Below are 8,012 nucleotides of genomic sequence, written 5' to 3' on the forward strand. Positions count from 1 at the left end.
GCGATGATTTTAAACTGCGCTTTGTTGATTTGGAAAACATTGACATTCCTGATTGGATTATTGTGCCATTTTCTGCTCAAATTGAAAATATGGAGATCAACCTGCAAGATGAGCTTGCTGAATTATTTTAGGATCTTGAAGCAAAGACGTTTTTTAAAAATTTAACAATAGGCAAATTTTGGACAAATATAAATATAATGCAAAAATATGTAAAACTTTACGAAATAACTCAGCCATTTATGCTAGCATTTCCAAGTTCCTGTATGGTCGAAGCCGGTTTCAGTCACGTAAATTCAACATTAACTAAGCACAGAAATAAATTAATTGCGGAGTTTTGAGGGGATTTCAGATTAAAATTGACCAATTTTTAACCCAATATAGCGAACCTTGCAAAAAAACACCAAGCACACCCATCTCATTAATTACGAAGCAATAAATCTATAGTTACTTTACTTATTATTTCTACTTATTTATAACTAGCCGCCTAAGGCGGCCAGCTGTCCGCCACGCTAAAGGTTTTCACAAATTAAGTTTTTTAAAACACAGCAGGAGATCTGAAGATTAGTGGACAATTAAAGTGTTCCTGTCCTGCAATTTTGCCTTCATATCCAGTTCTGCTGCAGATGTGTTATAGCTCTTGAGGATGTTTGAAGATGTAACTTTGCTATGGTAACCTAAGGCCTATGGTAACCTAACCTATAATATAACTATCAGGTGGAGACTTGTTTTTGTTTTTTTTAAAGGCATCAGAAATTGTTAAAGCATGTGTATCAATTTCTATGAGTATCAATTTCTATATCGCTACAAAAATTATCGTCTTCGCTTAAGAAAAAAAAAATAGAGCGTGGAAAGAGGAAGAAAAACTTATTATAACAATTATGAACAACGAAAAATAGTTGAGTATTGAGTATAGTTAAGTGCGGCGAGCTCTCTGCTTATCGCTTATATAGCTCTGCGTTTTGCGAAAAATATATCAAAGCGAAGCGTTCTATTTACGTATCGAATATGTTGCCACATTTTTAACACAAAAGTTAAACTTTTCTCTACTTTGATAAATGTAAACTAATGCGAACCTTACAATTAAATAATTAATTCCTTCGTATATTATTGGTTTAAGTTGTCGAAAATTTAATATTTCAGTTGTAAGGTTCGCATTAGCATACATTTATAAGAGTGGAGAAAAGTATATGCATTTTTAAATAGTTTTTTGAATATGGCTCATTGAAGACGAAAAAGCATAGATTTTCTTACAAAATGACTGATAACTAAAAAACTAATCCAAATTTTTGAAAAGGAAAAAAATACTTCTTCATTATGTCAAAACACAATTATGTGCCGAGTTTCGTGCCTGGGCGAGGCTTCTGTGGCGATATATTGTGATTACAGACAGACACACACACAGCCGCGTTTATTATTATGTATAGATTACTTATTATTTAATAAATATTAAGGTATTTAAACTTCAACATTAATATATTTTTCATAAAACTATTGTTACACAATGTACTATTACTTTAATAAATGTTTAAAATCATAAAATAAGTGTACAAACACAGTATCTAATAGAGTTTTATTTTAATTAACAGAAAATTACTCTTATGGGGTCGATGGAGATTTCGAAAAATTATATAGGGGTCGATGATCAAAAAAGTTTGGCGAACCCTGCGTTAGAGTAACCATTAAATTTTTTTTTTTATAATGCTATTTTATATATAAAAAAAAGTATTAGTACAATTAATTTAAATGAAAGATTAAAAAATATATATTATATGAAGACTGTTAAATGTTATAAAAATATTAATTTTTATATTTTTAAAAATGAAATACTATTACAAAATTGTCTCGAAAACATTTCATACATTAGTCATATTTTGTTAATGAAGCATTTGAAAATATTTTTTTAACACTGTTTCAATAAATATAGCTAAAATTAAAAATATAAAATGATATAATTTGTTAACATCTTTAAATTTTTTTTACTCTTCATTATTTGTTCTTAAATAATAGTTCATTGAAAACACATTATTATAAATTCATTAAAAAATATTTCAATATACGTTGCTACTATTTTTGTTTCTTCATTATATAAGTCAAATTGTTAAGTCATTAGTCAAATTGTATCCGTCAGTATATAACGTTTAAAAAAAATTTCCCATATACAAATAAATATATTTATAAAAAATCAGTTTCAATAATTTACACATAATTTCAATTTTTCGAACTTTAGTAGGGAAAAAATTTGCAGCAACCTTAATAAAGTGTTACAATTAACCTTGTTTTCGTTAAATTTAAGCCATATTATTCGTGCAACATATTTCAACTTTTTTTCAAAGCGAAATGCAATTCCTGCCAAAAGTAGCCAATTCAAGCAACGCATTACATAACATTACATACACATTTTTTTTCAAAACAAATTGTCTTCTGTGAGAAATATTGTCTCAAAATTTTGAAAAAAAAACTACTTAAATTGTCATTAATTTTAATAACTATTATAAATTTGATTTAATAAAACCATATTTGTGATTAAAAAAAACATTCTTTTTAAATTAAAACAAAAACATTCTCCCCCCATCTGTTAGGAAGAGAGAGACAAAGACAAGTTAACACGCTAGTTGCTGATTCATGCGATATCACATGTCAAAATTCTTCCCCACAGACAGTTTGTGTCAACAAGACAAACAGGTGCGCATTATCATCCAACTATTTTTGCAGAAAATATAAAGTTTTCTCATGATTATAATATATTGTTTATTAAAATATACTAACGTAAAATTTCAAAACTAAACTAATAACTAAAATAAGAAAATTTAACTTTGATTTTATCTTTATCGATTACCACTGCTTCATGATAGATATAGTATAACCAGCCACCTGCACTCGGCTGGCAATAAGCATGTTAACTTGGGCACCAGTTGTACTCTTGCGTTTCTTTATTTCTTTTCAATTTCAGTAGAAAACTAAATCTTCTTTTGCAGTATCCTAAACTTGCTCGTTAGTATTTTATTGCGCAATATTTGATTGAATTTCCTGCAGTGTGCCCTGCATCAGTGCAGCTTTTTATTGATTCGAAGAATATTCCCAGCAGAGAGAAGTACGAATAAGTACCTGCAATTACGAGAGAAGAATAAGTACTCAAAATTATGAGATTCCGTCAGATAAGCCAGTTGTCGATCATTCCAAGTTAAGTCAACCAGAAAAAATTGTTTCATTTTGTTTCTGGACCAATCAGAAAATGTTACTTGTATGTCGTAATTCTTTAAAGTAGTTAAATGGCAAGAACTCTAGTTTATCCTAATGCTTGATCGAGGAGTTCCCTTGTCTCCTGAATTGGGTTCAAAATCACAAGACTACGTAGTTGAATATTGATAGCCGTTAACTGAGAATTGGGTCGGCTGTCCAACACCGGTTATAAGATAAAAAAAAAAAAAGATCAACTCATTAATTTGATACTCAGCCGCGATGGCTCAGGGGTAAGAGTGTTCGCCTTTCAATGAGGTGAACTGGGTTCGAATCCCACCGATGGCTGGTCACGAATCCGTATCCGGCTTGGGCCGACCACAGTGCTGACGTGAAATATCCTAAGTGGTAGACGGATTATGGGTTAGAGTCCACTTGCCGTCAGGCTATCCATGGGAGGTATTCGTGGTCGTCCTCTCCATGTAACTCAAATTCGGGTTAGTTCCATCAAAAAGTTCTCCACGAAGGCCAACTTCTCCCAATACGTTATCCAGGAGTTCCCTTGTCTTCTGGATTGGTTTCAAAATTACAAGGCTACGGAGTTGAACATTAGTAGTCGTAAACCCAAAAATTGGGTCGGTTGCTCAACTACGGATATAAAATAATTTGATACTCAGCATACCTAGGCGTTGTACGGATTATATTTCATCACATGGGTGGCGTTCAATGTGTAACACTTTTCTTTTCGTTCTCTATCTTCTGTTAAATTAGCGAGTTCAAGAAATAAGTCACACTTGTTTTGTTTCTGAATCCTTATTTGCAGGGTCTGACATCATTCTAAATTTATAGACATGAGAGTATTTTCACAGCCATTTGAATTAGAACAGAAATTCTTTTCGTTGTAATCTTAATTGATGACAAGTTTGAATTTACTTACCTTTTCAGACATCTTTTCTCAAGGCTATCTCTTCTTAATGGATTTATGTAAAGTCAATAGAGCCAAATATGAAACAAAACTTATGTTTTATTTTATAAGTTTAATGTATGCCAAATTATTATAAACTTCAAGCCTATCTGTCCATATGTAAATATTCGAAGATCAGTTTAAATATGTTCTAAAAAAATTAAGAGTCTCTAGTTTAAGAGACAATTTACATATTCTAAGTTTTGGAAGTTAAAATATTTAAGCATACTACATTACGGAATAATGCTCTTATTAAAGGCTTCAATTTAAGTGTTGCAATATAACACAGGGCGTTCTGCTATCCCCTTTGATGAATATTTTTAGAATTCTTGTCAAAAATGAAGTGAAAAAATATACACTTTAGGGGTTGCAAATTAATATTTTTGAGACGATAAACCATCGAATCTTTCTCGAATCATCAGTGATGAATTGTAATGTAAAACATCGAAACCAGTTTAACTGTCTGATAAACCTCTCTCCTTTTCTTCTATTAATCAAACGAGTATTGATGTTTTTAGTCCCACTTTCGACAATATATATTTTTTTCTTCACATAAAAAATAATTTGTGATCCTCGATGGGCCTGACTTTTTAATTTTTCTTAGACAAGAAATCTATAAATAGATATTTAAGATGGTCATTATAACTGTAAATTTCTTGCAAAATAAGCACAAACCAAATCTTATTAAATAAAAAACATTAAGAAATAAAAATATTGATATGTTGTAGCAATGACACAACTATAATTGCAACAATAATAGAATTTGGTCTCTTATTTTGAAAAATAGTGAATTACGTTTCATTAGAATTTAAACTTGTGTTAGCAGATGAAGATACATGTGCCAGCCATTTTTACAAAACTTCGTGTAACTCTGTATGTGAGATATTGAAATTAAATCGACAGAGAAAAATTCATTTCACAAAATAAAATAATTTATGAATCTTACTATATTTTATGTACTACAGTCGGACCTCTATTTAACGAAGTTAATAAATCCCATAATAAGTTCGTTATATGGAAAATTCGTTTAATAGAAAATCACCTTTTGAAATATTTAAACGACACAAAACAGGTTTTAAATTCATAAACACAAGACATAATTAAAATAGCAATTGATACACCTTAATCTTGTAAAGTAGTATCTATTTATTTTATAAATCTTAACCATAAAAGAAACCTGTATGGAAAGCAAGAATAGGAACATAATCCAGTGTTACACTATCATGCTACATACACTTTCAACAAAAAAAAGGTTAATTTATGAGTAACATTATAGCTGCATTTATTATAAAAGTAATTTTAAATATATGTCACCACATGCAGTCTAAAGTTTAATTGATACTGATAAAGTCCGTTAATTTTGTATGAGTTTTTTGTTTGAAATGCAGACAAAAAGAGAAAGGGATTTTACTGCCCTCTCTAAAAGTTAAGTGGCTTCAAAAATCAATTCAAGATCATTTCCCCCATAAAATGCGCGAACAAGATTAAAATGTTCTGAAATATTTGGGGAAATAGGGAAAGTGGATCTCAAAAAAGTTGGTTAAATAGAAAATTCACTTTGCAATTCAGAAGTTATTTTACGAAGAAATTTCTTAAATGTTCTTGGTTCCTCAAAAAAATTTGCAAAATGGAGAATGGAAGTTTGTTAAATAGAAGTCCGACTGTATATACCAGGGATCCCCAACCCTATGCCCGCGGGCACCATGGCGCCCGTCGATCGGTCTAGGTGCGCCCGCTGCTTGTGCCCAACGATAAAATACAATATTTAAGTTTTCCATTTTCCCATAAAATGATATGCAAAAATGAATGCTGTAAATTACTACAATTGTTACACGTAATGAAAATTATTACTGAAATAGTTAACTTAATTCTAGCAGCACCTTTGCAACTTCGACTTTTCAAGTCCCTGTTACAAAATCCTGATGATGCTAACTTCATTTTACATTCTGAAGTACGCTGGCTCAGTAAAGGCAAAGTACTTGATAGATTTATACATTTAATCAAAGAAATAAAAAATTATCTTGAAGCCAAAAATCAAGTATTTTTAGAACTAACAGATCCTCTTTGGCTAGCAGATTTGTCTTTCGTAACAGACATAATTGAAAAACTAAATAATTTAAACTTGGAACTGCAGGGAAAAGACAAACTTACTGACGATTGCTTGCAAGTAGAAATTTCCTCATGTTCTCCCAATTAGGAAACGATAGACAGTGAAATGCAATGACAAAGATCACATTGACTGTATTTTATAAAAAATTTTTATACTTCGTATGTTTTTCAAGCAATTCAGTAATCATTTATTTTACACAAGAATATTAATACTAATTATATTCAGTTAATTTTTAAAATTAAATATTGTATGCGCTATGTGTAGTGTGTGTATTAATACCTATATCTACCAACTATAAATTTATCTTGAAAAAATAAATGGTGCCCGCCATTCAACCGATTATCTGGAATTTGCTCTTAGGTACAAAAAGGTTGGGGACCCCTGGTATATACAATTACTGAATGGTTATTCATTTCAAATACAGATATGTCCATAAATCACACAGATTAAGCTCAACAAAAGCTTTAGTAAAAATTTTAAAAATACTTAGCTCCTTTTTAAAATAAAAAAAGAATAACAAATGGATGTGTTGGAAAAGAAATTTTATGATAACATAGGTTGAAAAGTATTAGAAAAAAAAATCATGTTCTATAACAGTTGAAGAAGGTGTGGTTTGTTTTAAGATCCTGAACATGCTAATTAATTTATGCAGATGACATTTTAAGTTACAAATATTGTTCAAATTTTGTCATTTAAAATTACTAACTTTAAAATAATGTAAAAATTTGTATGATTTACATCTCCAAATTTTTTCAATGATTAAGTTAAAAAATAAAAAAAAATTAACCATCAAAGATTATTTTTTTGTGGAATTATCTTTGGATTAATACATTTTATTACAGTGTGCAAAATGTTTCGATTTACTTAAAAATTTCTTAAGAAACAGGAAAATACACAAAAAAGGGAATATTAAGCTTGATCTCCTGCCTAAACTATTGGGATCATTTTTCCCAGATTATGACTACTCCACATATTTTCGAGGTCAAAAATTCAAATTGGTGAAAAAGTAAGAGATCTATATTCAGTAGAAGTATTTCTTTCTGTTGAATTTCATAACATTAAATATCCTCTGCATTAAAAAATTTAAGGTTATATTTAACCCATAAGATTGAATCTGAGTATATATGAAAATCCAAACACTGCATCAAAAGTTATTCAGGATGTTCTTTCTTTGTGCACTGTAAGTACAAACAAATTAGAGCATTGAAAAAAGAAAACTGAAGCTCACACATGAAGACAAGAAACAGAAAAATATATAATGAAGTCATTACTTATGGTATGAAAAGCTAAAAGAAAAATATATTATGAAGTCATTCCTTATGGTATGAAAAATGAAGTGCTAGTGGAAGAATGTTCCAAGTTCCAAAAAAAAAGAAGATTTCTCAGAGAAAGATTTTATTAAAATTTTCATTTGATTATAAGACATTTTATGATTTTGCTAAATTTTTAAATATCTCAGCCAATGAAGGTATTATATAATATATCCACTGTGTGGCAGAAAAATCTAATTGCAATTAAAACAAAAATATTCACATTAGAATACCTTTTTTTTGGCTGCATACTACGATGTCAAGAGTAACAAATGCTGTGCAGTTAGCAGTGTAAGTAGGTGTTTTGATTTGCTTAAAAAGAAAGATTCAATTTTGATTTTTTACATATTCAGACCTTTTCTTCAAAGTAGAATATTTTAAATATTTTTTCGTCACACAAAGAAAAACGGAAATTCATCAAAAAAGAAATATATTTAAAAGAAAATACGTT

Source organism: Parasteatoda tepidariorum, chromosome 11, assembly GCF_982258835.1.
Source record: "Parasteatoda tepidariorum strain Cologne lab strain chromosome 11, Ptep-v5.0, whole genome shotgun sequence".
NCBI lineage: Eukaryota > Metazoa > Arthropoda > Arachnida > Araneae > Theridiidae > Parasteatoda > Parasteatoda tepidariorum.